At 43.9% G+C, this 18,474-nt stretch overlaps 1 protein-coding gene across 4 annotated transcripts in view; it reads left to right on the top strand.

Moving 5' to 3' along the window:
* The window catches only part of LOC309563033 (transducin-like enhancer protein 1), a 111,003-nt gene that overhangs the window by 32,079 nt on the left and 60,450 nt on the right, over positions 1-18,474 (top strand). The gene's annotated exons all lie outside the window — the stretch shown is intronic.

The following is an 18,474-nucleotide window of genomic DNA, read 5'->3' as shown; positions in this document are numbered from 1 at the left end:
GTGGACTTTGTTGGCACAACGCAAGGCAGCCTAATTTAAAAAAAATCAATATTTTATTTGTCCAGAAGTTAAAACTTGGAAAAAAAAAAAGTGCAACCCCCTCTATTCACAATATGTGTTATACCAACAAATACCCTACCCAGAGATGGAGATTCAAAACGGGCATTACATCTAGAACAATGGGGTTTATTTGCTAAAAGCAAATCCATTTTGCACTACAAGTGCACTTAGAAATGCAGTTGCTGTAGATCTGAGGGGAACGTGCAAGGAAAATAAAAACAGCATTTTTGCTTGCACATGATTGGATGATAGAAATCTACAGAGCTTCCCCTCATTTAAGTGTTTTCCCCCCAGATGTTAAGCGACTGCACTTGTAGTGCACAGCGGATTTGCCTTTAGTAAATCAACCCTAGTGTGCCTTCATACACGTGGATCACATGTAGGTAGGTAATTAGTGTGATATCAGCATAAATCCTCTAGATTAATGTCCAAAATTACTCCATTCTGAAAAGTCAACGCGTTTCGCAAAGATAAATAATGAATGCAGGTCATCTAGCTGGTTGTTGGACAGGTCAACATTTTCTAGAAATGTTACTATTAATCGAGAAGCAGATTGGCTTTACTTAGTGTTACTAAACCCAGGACCCTGCATTCACTATATTTGGTTTCCCAAAGTACACAGAGCATGTAAATGAAAATGCAATCGTTTGTTACTATAAACTGCTAAATACCCTTTTCTTATCAGCAGTTAGAACCGTCTTGTGACCACTTGTATCAGGAGGAGTTTTCATTCAGTTTGGACTGTTTTATAAGGCTGCAAGACCCCTGACCCTTTGTCTGGACAGTGCTGATTTGGCCCTGTGTTAATCGCATGTACCCTCCAAAGAAAAAAATCTAAAATTCTCTAGCAATACACACCAAACTGAGCATGTGCAGCTTGTCCTCTAGCCTCTGTTCTAGCAGATGTTTTGGAGAGTGGAAGGAGGAACAGAGAAGACCAGATCAAACAGCCATATACACAATGTGAAAGGTTAATCCCTTAGGTTCCACAGTGAGAATCAAGCATGCTTTACTGCATATAAACACTAATCTTACTGTTGTGGGTTAAGTAACACTTTTAAAGTAGAACTAAATGCGGATCTTCATTAATTTTATTTTTTTTTATTGTTTAATATCGGTGTCCCCCTTGAGAGATTAGGAATTGCTGGTTGTCAGCGCAACTAGTGTCCCAGTTGGATGATTCCCCCTCTGTTCCTGTTCTGGTGACAACCCAAAATTTGGCGTGTTTTTTTTTTTTTTTTTTCTTTTACTTTCACTCTTGGTGATGACAGTAAACAGGACAGTGTGAATCTCCCCTAAAGAACTAAAAAAAAAAATTGCCTTTTATACTTTAAGCAGAAGGGGTTTGTCTTGAGAATTGGGAATAGTTTTTACTGACATCTGGCAGTGTGGTAGCTGAGTGGTTAGCATTGTACAGCTGAGGTTCTATTTGTTTCCTAATGATTGGCATTGTCTGTCTGTTATCTCAAGATCTTGTTTATGGTTTCGTCTCAAAACAGAGTAGAAAATATTGTAAATGGGTCTATGTATGCTGTAAGGTACAAAGTAGTATGTCAGCACTTTGTGAATATAAATACATGTCAAAGTTCCCACTGACAGTTATATTCTCCCTTCAACTACTTCCTGCCCGCAGTACATCATATGATGTCCTGGGGTTTGAGTAGGGATATCTGAATGATGCTTGCAACTGATGTATCTTTTTTCAGCTGGCGAGTCCCTGCACTGTAAGAACAATCATATCGGCTGTTCAGCCGCTTGATTGTTTTTACAGGCGGTGGGAGGGGACGCAACTGCCCTCTGGTGCTTCTACCCGCTTGCCAGTGCGATCGGCAAGCCGGAAAGGGATTTGCCATAGAGAATACAGAGGACCAGATGGTCCCCGGCAATCTCTGACTATGAGGCCTGGGCATGACATTGTGACGTGACGTCCCGTCCGGCCAGGCAGTTGTAAAAACTGTTGTGTTCTCGGCTGGAAAGCAGATTATTATTTTTATTTTTTTTTTAGGTCAGGCTTTCCAGCCTGGAGGAGAGCTGTGGGGTCTTATTGACCCCAGCTCTCTCCATAAAGAGGACCTGTCATGCCCTATTCCTATTACAAGGGATGTTTACATTCCTTGTAATAGGAACAAAAGTGATCAAAATTTTCAAGGGACAAAAGTGATCAAAATTTTCAAGGGAAAGTGTAAAACCTAAACAATAAAAACTTTTTTTTTTAAACTGCCCCCTGCAGAAGTGAGCGCGTAATAGGTAGCGCCCACCTATGTAAATGGCTTTTAATCCACACGTGAGGTATTGCCGCAAACATTAGAACGAGAGCAACAATTATAGTCCAAGACCTCCTCTGTAACTCTAATAAACGGGTAACCTGTCGAATTTTTAAAAAGCATTACCTATGGAGGTTTTTAAAGGGGTTGTAAACCTTCTCTGGTACTGTAAATATCTCCTAAACTTGCACTGTTTTAGGAGATATTTACTTTTAATGCAGCAGATAACGTCATCGGCGCATGCGCTCTGAAGGAACGGCCACCCGTGCCCTTCCTTCAGAGCCCTGTGCCGTGAACGGCACCTCCCACGCGCGAATGATGAAAGCGTGCCTCCGGCCCATCAGATGGCCAGAGGACGCAAACTAGGAAGCAGGACGGCCGAACATGTCGGCCGTCTGTCGCTGTGCAGGCGGCATTGCGGGGGCTCCGTTCTAAGGTAAGTATTTCATAATGAGCTAGTATGCGATGCATACTAGCTCATTATGCCTTTTTGTCTTGCATGTTTTTGTTTTTTTTTTTGTTCAGAGGTGACTTCCTCTTTAAGAAGTACAGAAGTTTTGCGCCATTCCACGAGTGTGCGCAATTTTAAAGCGTGGCATGTTGGGCATCTATTTAGTCTGCAACATCTTTCAGATTATACAAAACAATTGAGCTAACTTTAGTGTTTTTATGTATGTATATATATATGTATATGTGTGTGTGTGTGTGTGTGTGTGTATGTGTGTATATATATATATATATATATATATATATATATATATATATATATATATATATATATAAATCCCCCCCCCCCCCCCCCCAAAGTAAAATCTTTTGCAAAATGACTGCGCAAATAACGTGTGACATAAAAGTTGCAACAACTGCCATTTTATTCCCTAGGGTCTTTGCTTGCTAAAACAAAAACCACTAATAAATAATAAAACACAATGTTTGGGGGTTGAGTAATTTTCTAGCAAAAAAAATATTTTTACATGTATGAGTGGAGTGCCAGAATTAGCCCGGTATGGAAGTGGTTAAGGGAATTTATAGTGTGTTGTATACAATTTCTGTTTAGAACAAAGAAAAAAAATGTAAATATGGAAGCTTGCCTGTGGATGTATATTATTTTTCGGCGTGGGAACTGAGCCCTTGGCTTTTTTGTGTGTGTATATAGAACATTGCACTGATCCCAACGTTGCATGTAAAGTTTGCATGCACTATGCCAATTTAGTCAATGTTAGGACTGTTTCACATGGGCTTAAGAGCTGTGTGTATGACGAGCTTTGAAAAGCATTTTCAGAGCTTTCAGCAAGCTTTGTTGAAGCTTTTAAAGTGCCATGCAGCTCCAGTTTGTAAATGTTGAACACAGAACCTAATGGGAATGTTGATTGCCACTTTTAAACAAGCTAGAAGCACACTTTAGCACATCTTGAAGCATGCTGAAAGCCTGCTAGCAGCTTGCTTAACCACTTTACCACCGGAGGATTTTGCTGTCTTCCGTCCAGGCCACTTTTTGCGATTCGGCGCTGTGCGACTTCAACTGACAATTGCGCGGTCGTGCGACGCCGTACCCAAACGAAATTTACGTCCTTTTTTTCCCACAAACAGAGCTTTCTTTTGGTGGTATTTGATCACCTGTGCGATTTTTACTTTTTGCGCTATAAACAAAAAAGAGCGTTTATTTTGAAAAAATAACAATATTTTTAACATTTTTTTATATGAAATTCCCCCCAAAAAAGATGTAAAAACCAATTTTTTTAAAAAATTTTGGCCAATTTGTTTTATGCTACATATGTTTGGTAAAAAAAAATCGCAATAAGCGTATTTTGATTGGTTTGCGCAAAAGTTATTGCGTTTACTAACAAAGGGAAAGATTTCTGTCATTTTTGGTGTTTTTTTTTTTTAACGCGTAATGGCGGCGATCTGCGTTTTTTTTTTTTTTTTTTTTTTTTTTTTTTTTTTTTTTTTTTGCGGGACTGCGACATTGCGGCGCACAGATCGGACCCTTGACTGACATTTTTGACACTTTTGGGGGTACCAGTGACATTACTGCAGTAATCAGTGCTATAAATATGCACTGTTACTGTAAAAATGACACAGGGAAGGGGTTAATTTTATTGGAGAGGGAGGGGTTAATGTATGCCTGGTGCTTACTGACGTGTAGGGGGGGAGGTGACTGTGTGAGTCATGGACAGATCGGATGTCCAGCTATGCTGAACACTCCGATCTGTCACTCCCTGTCACTATGGAGATCCGCCCGCTGTGTTTACACACAGCGGGTGGATCTCCAGACTCGATCCCCGACGATTGGGTAAGAGCAGCGGCGATCGCCGCTGCTCCTCCCCTGGCCCGACTCCCGCTGTGAATGAAAACAGCGGGAGCGAGCCTCCGGCGGCGCGCAAGCGCCGCCCAGAAGGGGGAGTGTCCAACGACGTTAATACTACGTCGCTGGACGATAACGAACCACTCTGCCGCAGTAGTATTACTGTGAGCGGTTCTAGAGTGGTTAAAGCGGAGTTCCAGCCTTTTCACTCACCTGTCCAACGGTCCAGCGATGCGGCCGCCCGAAGCCTTGATCCTCTTCCCTCCGGTCTCGGCGGCGCCGGCATCACTGCTGTGGGCACCCGGCTGTGACAGTTTGCGGCTTCACTGCCGGGTACCCACTGCGCATGCGCGAGTCGCGCTGCGCGTCTTGATTGGCCGGCAATCTTCTGGGACCTCTGACATGTCCCAGAAGATTGCAGGGAGGGCGGGGGAGAGGAGAACTTCCGTTCAGGGCGCTCCGAGCGGAAGTGGGAGCGGGTACCTGTCAAAACTAGGTACCTGTCAAAACTAGGTACCCGCTCCTCCCCAAAAAAAAGGACAAGCCAAATGTGGCATGTCAGGGGGTTAGAATACCTAAAGCGGAAGTTCCACTTTTGGGTGGAACTCCGCTTTAAAGTGGCAATCAGCACTCCTATTAGGTTCTGTGTTCAACATTTATAATAGCCCTTTAAAATCCTTAATAAAGCTCTGCAAATGCTTTGTCAAAGCTTGCAGTTCACACTGCTCTTACGCAAGCTGAAGCCCATAATGAAACAGGCCTATACTGTACATCTTTATTCTCAGATTCTCAAAATAGACTAAATGGAGCCTGCAACACATGATTTTGGATAATTTTTATGCATACAACAGCCTTTTAAAATTTCCCTTTTTTTTTTTTACACTTGGATCTATTGAGAACCTAAACAGGTGCAAATGAATATGTATCTAGTTTGTAGTGGGGTGTGGAGTCAAAAATGCTTACAAATGTTTTTTTTTTCTAGTGAACATTTGGTAGAACTTGGCAAAAGGGAATGTCAGATCATAGGGAACTTGCAGTATAAAAACTTGCTCGGTGTCAAATCTTCATGGCTCAATAACAAAAATCTGTCCCCACACATTCCTCCTAACCCTCAGTGTGGCATGAGGTCCTGCATGACTCTTTGAGTTGTATGTGCTTTGCATTATGTGGAGGTATTACCTATGCTCCAACTTCAAGAATTAGTAGCTTATGCCATATGGCAAGTGTGGCCAGAGATCCTCCCTGGGGTCTTATTGTGCCTTCTTTTGCACAGTTCTCAGTTTTACAGCCTGAAATGCTTGAAGTTTATTTTGTGCCCAATGAAATTGTGTGGTGTTTGCAAACTTTAGTGAATCTATCACCTGAATGTTGTAAAACAGGAGCAATGATATTGGTAAACCCTGAATATAAACTGATATTTGTAATTCAGGCTGTGTGACGTTTGCCAAGAAACGAATGTGAAAATGCAATAAAATGTTATTGTGATTACTTCTTTTACAAGTGTTCAAACTGTGACTATGGTGTATTGACTGCTTGGCATTAACCACAGTGTGCTGTGAAATTGCCCATGTGTACAAGTCCCAGATGCGTACGATGTTTGAGTAAGTGTTGAACACAGCAGATAACCCTGGGGTATCGTGATCAGGAAAAAACTTCGAGTGCTTTCCCAATTCTTCTCTGGCATTATATCATGGTTTTTAGACTATTTTTTTTTTTTTTTTTTTTTTTTTTTTTTGCTTCTTAGAAACCGATCATTTTAATGGTTGTCATTACCTAATGAAAGGCCTATTTTTAGCATGAGCTTCAAGGAGCCTGAACCTAATCCTTTAGCGCCGAAATGGTCAGTTTCCTAAGAAAATAAAATAGTTTGGTAGAAGTGCTAGTTTTGGTTTGAACTCCCATTTGATGCCTTATCTGTTGAGGTCTCTGGAAATTAGTATCCAGCCAGTTGTTCCCACCTCCCATCAGTATCGACTTCCCTGGTGTTTTTTTTAATTTTTTTTTTTTTTTTTTTTATATATAATAATTTTTTTATTAGGTTTTCAGAAAAAACAAAATGCAAAGTATACAGTGAGTATCATAAAAAAGTAAAAAGGAGTTATTGTAGATTCCACCTCCGATGTACATTCTCAAAGTAATCTCACTCAGTGTACATTACATATATACAGATCAGATATGTGATAGAAACCAAAAGCCCCCCGGGATCCCCCACCCACCCCCACACCTTTTTGTCTTCAGGGGCTTGGGCGACCAGGCGGTAGCAGACCGAGGCACACCAAGAACCTCTATCAAGTATGCACACCCGATATGGTCAAACAAGTGCAATACATGTATGGTGGTTGGATGTGGCTTAAGTAGAATATCATAATCGAGGGGGGGAAAGGAAAGCCAACTACAGGAAAAGGGAATATAGGGAAATTATTAATTTAACAATTAGTCCTGAGTATGTCTGTTGGGCAATCAGATGGTAAATCTATACACGTTTGGGAGAGTGTGTGGAGTTCTTTGTGAGTTAGTATTTATTTCAAGGGAATAATACATTAAGCCTGACCAGGTGTCCCTATATTTATCTTGTTGGTCTTTGATCATATGTATCCACCTCTCCGCCTCCATGGTAGCATCAACCTCCCTTTTCCAATCCAACATGAGAAATACTGATTGTTTCCAGTTTTTTGGAATCAGGGATTTAGATGCATTTAGTAAGTATAGAGTGACACTCCTCTTGTATACTCTAGATGAGGTAGGGGCACCATGGAAAAGGAAATGTAAGGGAGAAAGCTTTATGGGACAAAGGGTCGTTTTCTGGATCCATGGGAGGGATTGCTGCCCAAAAGGTCCTAATCAAGGGATCACCATATGTGAAGAAGAGTGCCCTGTTGGTTACACCCCCTCCAGCGGCGATCGTCTGCTGCCAGAAACATCTGTGCTGGCGGGATGGGGCTCTATACCATCTAGAGAGAAATTTAGATGTTTCTAGAGTGCCGGAGCAAACAGAGGAAGTGTGATCTGTCTCTCTCTCCCAATCTCGAATATAGTAGGGGACTGATTAAGTTTGTGAGTTAATCATAAGTTTGAACATTTGGGACAATAAGGTTTTAGATTGGCAGGAGTTCAAGGCATAAGGACTCGAAGGTGGAAAGTGGTCGTAGCGGGGGTTGTAATTTTACTAAGTAAGTCTGTTAGTTGGCGACGTCTCTAGGATGCAAATGGCATAGTGCCGTATGAAGCCTATATTGCAGAAAGAGGGGATAATGTGCCCTCCAGGTGCATATTTGTTACATGCAACTTTCTCGTCAAACCCCCAGGAGCCAAAAAATCCTGTCTCCTCTCTGAGGGGGAACCAGGGATAGCCCCCAAGAGGCGCTAACCTAGAGGTTTGGGGAGTGTATTGGCCTGAGGCATTTAATCTGTCCCATAGAAACAAGGATGCTCGAGTCATTGGGGATGCCCAGTCTGAAAGACCGCTATAGGCTGATGGAATCCAAGGGGTGCCTGCAAGATTCCTACCCACCATCATTTTTCTCCAAATTTATTGGAAGAATCGTGACACCAATTCAGTATGCAAACCAGTGCCATGGCCTTATGGTAAAAGCCTATGTTGGGGAGTCCAACATCACCGTCCAACTTATGTCTACAGAGGAGGACATAGGCCAGGGATCCTCAAACTACGGCCCTCCAGCTGTTGAAGAACTACACATCCCATGAGGCATTGTAAAACTCTGACATGCACAGACATGACCAGGCATGATGGGAATTGTAGTTCCTGAACAACTGGAGGGCCATAGTTTGAAGACCCCTGACATAGGCTATTCTAGGGTGTTTGTCTTTCCATACAAAGGTCAGGAATGCTCTACAAATAAAGCATCTGGGGTAATGTTTTTGGTACAGTATATAGAATATAGACTCTGGGCAAGACTGTCATGTTGGGGACATTTATCCTCCCGAACCATGTCAGAGGGTGTCCTCTCCCAGGTATGTAAATCTTTAATTATTACCTTCAAAAGTGTACCATAGTTAAGGTCATAGAGAAGTTTCTGGTCAGGGGTAATGTGTGTGCCCAAGAAAGGTAGGGAGTCTGTTCACCAAACTAAGGGGAAGAAGACTGCAGGGACGACGCCAAGGAAAGAGGATTTTGAATAGGCAGAAGCTCTGATTTCCCCAAAATTATTTTAAAGTTGGAAGACAGGCCAAATTTACGTACCTCGGACATTAACACTGGCAAAGAGACTTGGGGGTTCGAGAGGTAGAACAGGAGGTCATTTGCGTAGACAGAGAGCTTATGCTCCGTGGAGCCAATATGGATCCCAGAAATATCAGCATGTCCCCGTATTGCCCTTAAAAAGGATACTAAGACCAGGGCAAACAGTAACTGGGACAGAGGGCATCCCTGCCTAGTGCAATTACATATGCAAAAATAGTCGGAAAGTGTACCATTGACTTTAACCCTAGCCCTAGGTTCGGAATAAAGGGCCAAGACCCATCCCAGCATACGATCACCTAGCCCCAATGCCCATAGTACTTTCGACATATAGGTCCAATTCACCCTGTCAAAGCCCTTTTTCAGCATCCATTAACGGAACTACAGTGGGTGTCTGATTTGGCCGTGTTGCGCCCAGTGGAGAACACGTAGGGCCCGAATAGTATTGTCTCTGGCTTCAAGACCCACTATAAAACCGGTCTGGTCTGGGTGAACTATTTTCGTGATATGGTCTTGGAGGAGCAAGGCCAAAATTTTTGCCAATAGCTTGGTGTCAGAATTTAACACCGAAATGGGTCTATAGTTTGCACAGCACTGTGGGTCTTTCCCTGGTTTCGGCAAGACTGTTACATGTGCTAGTAGCAGGGTTCGTATGGTCATTAAATTCCTGGAAAAAGTAATGGGATTTTGAAATGGCACTTTCCAGTCCTGGGAAAGTTTTGGAAAATGACTGAACCCCACTAAGTTTTGGAAAAGTCATGGAATTGAGAAAGGCGCCACTGTGGAGCAGATGCTTAATAATCCATCCAGGGCTAAAACAGTGAGAGCGGCTGAGCAGGCAGCCCAGCAAGAAGATCTCCGAAGATGCGGGCACAGCACCTCTTCCACCTGCCAGCGCCTGGAGCCCCTGAACTCCCTCAACCTCCTCTCCACTCCAGTCCCAGGCCCAAAGGACAGGCTAACCGGGGGACCAGAGAATAAGGGCGGGAAGCGCCGGTAGCCAGGGACCGCTCCACCACTCAGATCAGCTGAAAGGACCAGACCAGAGCACCTCCATGACCAAGAGAACGGCTCCTGCCTGCTATGGTCATCCTGCTGAAAGGTACTGTAAAGGGACTGGGGGTCCTCTTGGTTTCACTGCCTCTAACAGCATCCCCAGCCCTCCTCTGCTCTTAAACACACTGCTGCAGCCCCAGCACTCCTCCAGATCAACACTTTTTTTTTTTTTTTTCCCCTCTTACTCTCAATAAACGAGCAACTCCATCCTCTCTTCCATCTCCGGTCTCACTCTGGGGTAAGCAAGGCAGGTAGCTCCCACATTCCTCTTTACCTGCACCACTGTACCATGCTCCGAAACCGGTTACCGCCCCCCTGCGTCGTCACGTTCATGCGGCCCTCCAGTGACTATGCGTGTCATCTCTCGGCTACTGTTGACCAGTCTCAGGGAAAAACCGTGGACCCAGAAGGACGCCTACCTCCAATGCAGATAGACGCTTACACCATGTAAAATGTGTCAATAAAATGATTAAGCATCTGCTCCACAGTGGCGCCTTTCTGTCTTTTCTGCTTGTTCATGGGACTGTGGCTTCGGCCTACAAAGAGTAAGCGCCGCATATTTGTGCAATCTGTGCCATCCACCAGTCCGGCTGCACCTTCATGACTGCCTGAACTGAAGCTTTCTCCCCAAGCAGGAGCGCCCATTAATCTTCTTTCTCCAGTATATTGGTCAAATTACAATAGTTACATTTATGGGGGTAACGCAGTTTCAGCTAACATTGGTGTGTAGCAGTGCCAGGGAAATGCAGCTTTCAAAATGTATGGCTTCATGATAAAAAGCATGAGAGAGCAATATTGCACACATAATTAACAATGATGGAAGGATGGTTACAGAGGACACTGAAAAAGCAACCGTGCTGAATGCTTTTTTTCTCGTCAGTCTATACACAGGAAACGGAGGGGTACACTGACCATGACTGTATGGTTAGTAGTAATACACAGGACTTGCCACTATGGCTAACAGAGGGTGAAATCAGGGAAAGGCTGGATAAACTCAACACAAACAAATCACCAGGCCCGGATGGCGTACATCCGAGAGTACTCAAGGAACTCAGTAAGGTTATATCCAGACCACTGTTCCTGATCTTTGCTGACAGTATTAGGACAGGAGATGTACCAGGGGATTGGAAGAAAGCTAACGTGATTCCGATATTCAAAAAGGGCCAGAGGCATATTCCGGGAAATTATAGGCCTGTCAGTTTGACATCAATAGTATGTAAACTTCTGGAGGGGATAAGGGACTATATCGTAGAGTTTGCTAAAGACCACAACATCATCAGCAGTAATCAGCACGGGTTTACAAATGGGCGTTCTTGTCAAACCAATCTATTAACATTCTACGAGGAGGTGAGCTGTGAGCTAGATAGGGGGAGACCAGTGGATGTGGTGTACTTGGATTTCGCTAAGGCGTTTGATACAGTTCCCCACAAGCGCTTAATTTATAAAATAAGGTCTGCAGGTATCAACAGCAGGGTTTGCTCTTGGATACGGTATTGGCTTAAAGGGCGTGTCCAAAGAGTGGTAATAAACAGCGCATACTCAGACTGGTCTGAGGTAGTAAGCGGGGTGCCCCAGGGCTCAGTCCTGGGACCAACCTTGTTCAATTTATTCATAAACAACATTGAGGTCGGGATCAGTAGTTCGATATCAGTTTTTGCAGATGACACAAAATTGGCCAGAGCAATAACTGCACAGCATGAAGCAGATATCCTACAGAATGACCTGGACAAAATTACAGAGTGGGCAACGACATGGCAAATGAGGTTTAACGTGGAGAAGTGTAAGGTTTTGCACTTGGGGACTAAAAACATAAAAACACAATACACGTTAGGAGGGGAACCCTTGGGGGAATCAAAAATGGAGAAGGATCTGGGAGTCTTGGTTGATGATGGATTAGGCAACAGCATGCAATGTCAAGCGGCAGCTGCCAAAGCCAGCAGAATATTAGCATGCATAAAGAAAGGGATGTATTCCAGAGATAAGACTATAATCCTTCCACTTTATAAAACTCTGGTCCGACCGCATCTGGAGTATTCTGTCCAGTTCTGGTCGCCAGTCCTCAGGAGGGATGTGTTGGAGCTGGAGAGAGTCCAGAGAAGGGCAACTAAACTAATTAGGGGATTGGAGGACCTTGACTATGAAGAGCGTCTACAATCGCTCGATTTATTCTCCCTGGAGAAGACGTCTGAGGGGGGACATGATAGCAATTTATAAATATCTTAATGGGGATCCCAGCTTAGAAAAAAAGCTGTTCATTCGAAGGGATTGCATGAGGACTCGAGGGCATACAATGCGATTTAGAGGAGAAGCGTTTTAACCTCAGGCAACGTGGGGGGTTCTTTACTGTTAGGGCTACAAGATTGTGGAATTCTCTACCACAAGAGGTGGTTTCTGCGGGTAGTATGGTGGCTTTCAAAAGACTCTTAGACTTGCATCTCAAGGATCAGAACATTCAGGGGTATGAGAGATGATTACAGCCACACACACCTACACAGGTTGAACTGGATGGACTATTGTCTTTATTCAACCTCACCTACTATGTAACTATGTAAGGTGGATGGAGAAAGATCAGGACCCGGGACGTGCTAAATGTACACTGTGTAGTAAAACTTTGACATTTCGAACATGGGAGAGGCAGCGCTGTCTAGGCACGCTAAAGGTGCAAAGCACCAGTCTGCAGTTGCATGCTCGACAGCTTCCAATCCGATCGCTGGCTTTTTGCGCCTGAAGTGACACCAGCTCCCAGCTTACTTAAAGTCATGGAATTTTATTGGTAAAAATATATATGAACCCTGTAGTAGAGCTTCGGTGGGTAAAGGGTTTGAGCTAGTAATGGCATTACAGTAGTTACAAAAGGGAGTGGACAGTATGGGAAGTAATTTTTGTAGTAGGTATTCGTGAAGCAGTCTGGTCCCGGGCTTTTGCCCAGCGGTAGACTAGCCAAAACTTTGTCCAGTTCCATCCATTTCTTCCAAAATCTGGGTAGGTAGGGCTGGTAAGTCAGAATTTTTAAGGTAGCTTCGAATACTATTGGTTAGAGATGGTTCCTCTTCCCCCGAAGAGGGAAGGGGGATGTTGTATAGGGATGCGTAAAATGTATGGAACACAGCTGCTATAGAGTTGGTATCTACTATTTGTTTGTCATTGACGGTCATGCTATGGGCATGATGTGAGTCTTGCGGTTTCTTTAATTGTCTAGCGAGCAACCTGCCATATTTGTTCCCCTGTTCATAGAAGCATAGTACCGGAGTTTGTCCCTGTTCCTGCCACCGGGAGAGATCAAATTCACAGTATCTCCCAGATGTTGGGCGTACGCAGGGTCAGAATTCCTCTTATGTTTAATATCAAGGGCTTGGATTTTATCCAGAAGGTCTGTGATCTTTGTTTCCGTTTTTGATACGGAAACCTTGGGCAATCAATTCCCTCCCCCCTCCTAATGACGGCCTTATGGGTTTCCCATACCACTTGATTGGACACCTCCTCGGGGGTGTTGGTTAAGGATTGGGCCTCATAAACAGACTTATCGTCCATAAAGGATTCATTAAGCCTCCATGTCCGCTCCAATTATGGTGCAGTAAACCCCCCCCCCCCAGGCAAATCTATAAAAGCCAAACAGATTAAGCGCATTTTTTTTTTTTTTTTTTTTTGCAGCCTCAAACCAATTTAGTTTGCCATTGTGTGCATAGCATAACAGTAACAATCGGAGCAAAAAAAAAGTGGTGTAGTCCCCGATATAGCACCATACCATAAAGTGAGAGGAGCCTCAAACAAGATGGGGTAAAAGGCCATATCCAAGGGCGGTTATCAGGTAGTCCCTGCCATCATGCCAGCGGGCAACTCAAGTCATTTGCGGTCGAGTTGACATAAGGAGAGAGGGGGAGATGCCGAGCTTTGGTTGCGTCGACCACGGTGGTTCTTGCAATGAGACCTGAGCGGGGCCCTGGTGCCATCTCTCAGGGTGTTGTGGAAGGGGGAGAGAACTGTTGAATCTCCAATCAGAAAAATCAGTTGTTGGATGGTCCAGCGTTTCCACAAAGTGATGTAGGTCATCTTTGGTGCATAGGATAGCAGTCTTCCCATTGTGAGTAGCTGTCAGGCGGAAAGGAAAATCCCAGTTGTAGTTGACATCCACTGGTGTGCAGGGCCTCAAGAAGTGGGCATACAGCCCGTCATTGCAGAAGAGTGTGCCGCGATAAATAGGGAGAACTGAGCCCCATCAAAGTCAATTTTGGGTTATCTATGCAGTGCATCAGAGTATTTGTGGAGTTTACAGAGAACAACCCCTGTGTCTTGAGGGATGGGTCATAGGGCACTGTGAACCCTATCCACCTCAATTATGTCAGGTGTTGCTTCACAGGAGTTGGCAGAAAAGGCCCTGTTCTGTAGGAAGCCGATCAGGAGCACGTGTGGTCTCTGGGAGACCACGGATGCGAATGTTCTGTCGCTCTCTGTATTCAATGATCAAGCTGATCTAATGGGGTATTCAAAACCTCTTCATGTTGTTTAGTATTGTGGCAATGGATTCCAAAATATCATAAGATCCATTCTCTAATGCTTCCCCTCTGTGCCCCAGAGCCACTGTATCTGCCCTCAGCCCTTCTGCTGCCTGTTTGCAGGACTGTTCCAACTGCAGCTGTCAGTTGTTGAATGTCTGTTTTAGTGGGGAGGGCTCTATGTTCCCTAATGTCCCATTCTGCTTCTGCAGCATCTAGCTCTGAAGGAGGAGAGGACTGTCCCGCTGAGAATATAGAAGCTGAGGGGCTGGAATACTGGATCTGTGGTATTGTAGATGGTCCTGGGGAGCTGCCGTTGGGTGCAAGAAAGGATGGCTGTGAAGGATGGCCAGGCGCCATCTTGGCCACGGGTCTGGAGCTGGCCACGTGCTGACCAAAAGCGGCTTGGAGCCCGTTCACAGGATGCCTGCTACCACCTGGTGGTTGTGAGGCGGTGCAGCGTTTGAAGGCATGGATCGGCTGTCGAGGCGAGTATAAAACTGCTGCTAGAGGTGAGGAGTCTTCACAGCATGTCGGCCAGGCCACGCCCCCAATTCCTCCCTGGTGGGTTTTTTATGTGTTATTTATAGAAGAAAATCATTGTGAATGCTATAGCAGGAGTCATTAATTGTCAGGAACTTGGAATGAATGTATCTGGTGGAATCTCCAAAACTAGACTTGTGCCTAGTACACGATGAGATTATCAGACGAATGATCGGCTTTTTTTTTTTTTTTTTTGTCTCATGGAAAATTAAGCGTTAAGTAAAGTTCCGAAAATTTGCGTACGACAGAATATAAATTCGGTGATCTCCTGTGTTGTGTGTTTGCATTTTCAAAATGACAACTGTACAGATTAACAGCTCCCGGACTGCCCTGTGCACATTTACTGTGGCAGGGTGGCCCTTTCATCATGAAATCCCCTACCTGTACGTCCTCTTTTTTTTTTTTTTTTTCAGGGTCTGGGGTGCCCATGTTTCTGCCAAGCAGGAGCACGGGTCTCTGTCTTGCCCCAGTCAAAGCATCCCCCACACAGTTTGCAAGCACTCCCAGGGAACACATTTAACCCTTTGATCGCCACTGATGTCAACCCCTTCCCTGTCAGTGCCATAAGTACAGTGATGGTGCAATTTTTTTTTTTTTTTTTTATGCACTAATCACTGTATTGGTGTCACTGGTCCCCAAAACGTCTTGTCTGCCTCAATGTCGCAGTCCCGCTAAAATAATTTTTCTTTCTTTATAAATCTCTCCTATAGTTTGTAGATGCTATAACATTTGCGCAAACCAATCAAACGCTTATTGGGATTTTTTTTTTTTTTTTTATATAGCAGAAAGTAAAAATGTTTTTGGTTATAGTGCAAAAAATAAAAACTGCAGAGGTGATCAAATACCACCAAAAGAAAACTGTTTGTGGAGGGAAAAAAAGGATTTATATTAAATAGTTTAAATAGTTTTGCACGACTGCGCAATTGTTGGATAAAATAACGCAGTGCTGCATCAAAAAATGAGCAGAAGTGATTAAACTAAAATTGTACGATCTGGTATCCTACGAGAAATTTTCGTACTTGTCTCATCGGATAATTTTGCATGAGTTGTCGTGATCAGCTCTCACAAGCTCTGTACTTATCAGATTATGATTGCTTCAAAAGTAGTACTGTATTTTCTGGCTTATAAGACTACTTTTGAACCTCAAAAAAATCCCCCAAAAATGGGGGGTCGTCTTATACGCCGAGTATAATATCTCCAAGGTAACCGAAGTATAAGTATTACCGGTAGATGTAATCTCTCAAGACTCTGGCTGTGTGGGAATCCTGTACCAGTATACCGTATGTACTGTAGCTTCGGCTACATACAGTGTACCGCGCTGAGCCAATCAGGGAGAGCGATGTATTCTATTATTGAATGCAAAGCCTGCTCGGATTGGTGGAGTAACATCAGCCCACCTCTCTGACTCTGCCAATCTGAGCAGGCTTTGCATTCAATAATAGAATACATCGCTCACTGTGATTGGCTCAGCGTGGTATACTGTATGTAGCCGAAGCTACGGTACATACGGTATACTGATACAGGATTCCCACACAGCCACCGTCTTGAGATTACATCTACTGGTAATACTTAGGGTACCTTTTGAGATATTATGAGAGATTACATGTATTACAATACTTGGGGTACCTTGGAGATCTATGAGAAATCTGATGTTTTTCAATGGTGTTGCCTTGCTTCGGAAGGGGGATAGTTTTATATGGCGAATATAGCCCAAAACCTATGTTTTAACTTGAACATTAGGGGGGTTGTCTTATACGCCCAGTCGTCTTATACGCCGGAAAATACGGTATTTTTGCGTATGATTTTCTGATTTTAAGTTTGCATTGACCCTTTTGGCTGCTGATGCATGGAGGTTGCCATGCAGTAGAAATTGCACTAGGAGATTCATCACCTGCTGTATCTTTGCTTTCCCAAAGACTGATGTTGGAGCTACTAATCTAGTTGGTCACATAGCAGTCACCAGAGAAGCCTAGATACAGCTGAAGACAACATCTTGAGGCATAGTTTGTAGTATGGCATTGTCTGCATTAAAACTGAAATGCATTTCCTAAGGCCTGGTTCGCACCTAATGCATATTTTAGTACATTTTCAGTTTTGCAGAAACACACTACGGTCCATTTAACAGGGTTTCCTATGGGCCATGTTCACATCTGTGCATTTTGTGGAAAGGGCCTGGGACTTTTTTTTTTTGTTTTGGACTTTAATGGATCAAAAACGTGTATTGAAAAACACAAAATGCATCTGGAATATGCAAACTGCAACCTGCATAGGTGTGAACCTGGCCTTAATTGACACACTTTCAGACCCAGGTAATTTCTTTAGAACTAGCTATTTAGCTTTGAGGTCTTTCACATGGATGACCGGATAGAAAACAGAAGGGCATCAATTTAAATTTGGGTCCATTCAGGCTTTTTAAACTGAATGCGGTAATGCCTCGTTTCCACTGAGTGGAACGGTTCGGGTCGGTACAGTTTGGAAGGGTTAGAATGGTCTGGCCTATTCAGGTGAGCGTTTCCGCTTCAAGTCGGACTGCCAGGGGCCATGTGGGGTTTACACCAAACCTGGTGTTTTTGCGCTTTCATTTGATGTGAGCATTGAAGTTTTCCTGTCCACCAATCAGTGGAATGTATAGTGTGACGCCAGTAGCTCTGCCCTAACCGTACCGTACCATTTCCTATGGCCCTACATCTGAAGGAGGACCAGAAATGGTGCGGTTTGGTTCGGTTGTATGCGGGCCACTTTCATAATGGAAACGCTCAAATAGCATACCGCACCGATCCACTCAGTGGAAACGAGGCATAAGTATGCATTCAGGTCCGATTTTGTGGAACTGGCTGTATAAGACGTACAGGTGTTTGCATACAACCATCCATACAGATTACACAGGTCAGTTTTTTTCCTGAATGGAATAGACACAGGTGGATTTTCAGCAGGGCCTTTTGCTGCCCTGAAATCCCAAGTGGTTTGTAAGCCCTGCCTAGTTCTGTAGTCCTAAAGGGCGAATGTTTCCCCGTTCTCATCTCCATAAGATTAGTGGGAAGTGTTTTTATAGAAGAATACTATCTGTAGATGTGAAAAAGGAGGGTGTTGGTTTGTATGTGTGTCTAGACTGCAGGCGTGTGTGTGTATATCCTGCTTCAACATACTTGGCATTTCCAGTAGCCATGCTAGCAGTGAGGCATCCCCAGCAAACAAGAGCTCACTAGGCACTTTTCAGTGTATGCATAAAGCCATTCGTGGGCAGTCTGCAGTGTATGTTCATTAACCCTCATCAGTGATCACAGCCCACAGAATAAATACCTATCTCCAGCTTGTATGGCTCCTTATCTCCCCCTCTCAAACCAGCCACACTGCCCCCCTTGCAGAGACACTTATTCAGCATTGTCCTTCAAATGCCCACCCACCTTTAGGCCACTTCATAGCTACCCACTTACCCAAGCATTACTGTCGTCTGCAATGTTGCATGTAAAGTACTGTCACTGTCCTAGATTGTTGGTTGCAGTAAAGTCTGGAATTGGTTGATTAACAACCAGGGCATATATTCACTGGGATACA

Source organism: Pelophylax lessonae, assembly GCF_965119305.1.
Source record: "Pelophylax lessonae genome assembly, chromosome: 1".
Taxonomy (NCBI): Eukaryota; Metazoa; Chordata; class Amphibia; order Anura; family Ranidae; genus Pelophylax; species Pelophylax lessonae.
The sequence above is the reverse complement of the archived record's forward strand: the minus strand, read 5'-3'. Positions and strand labels throughout refer to the sequence as shown.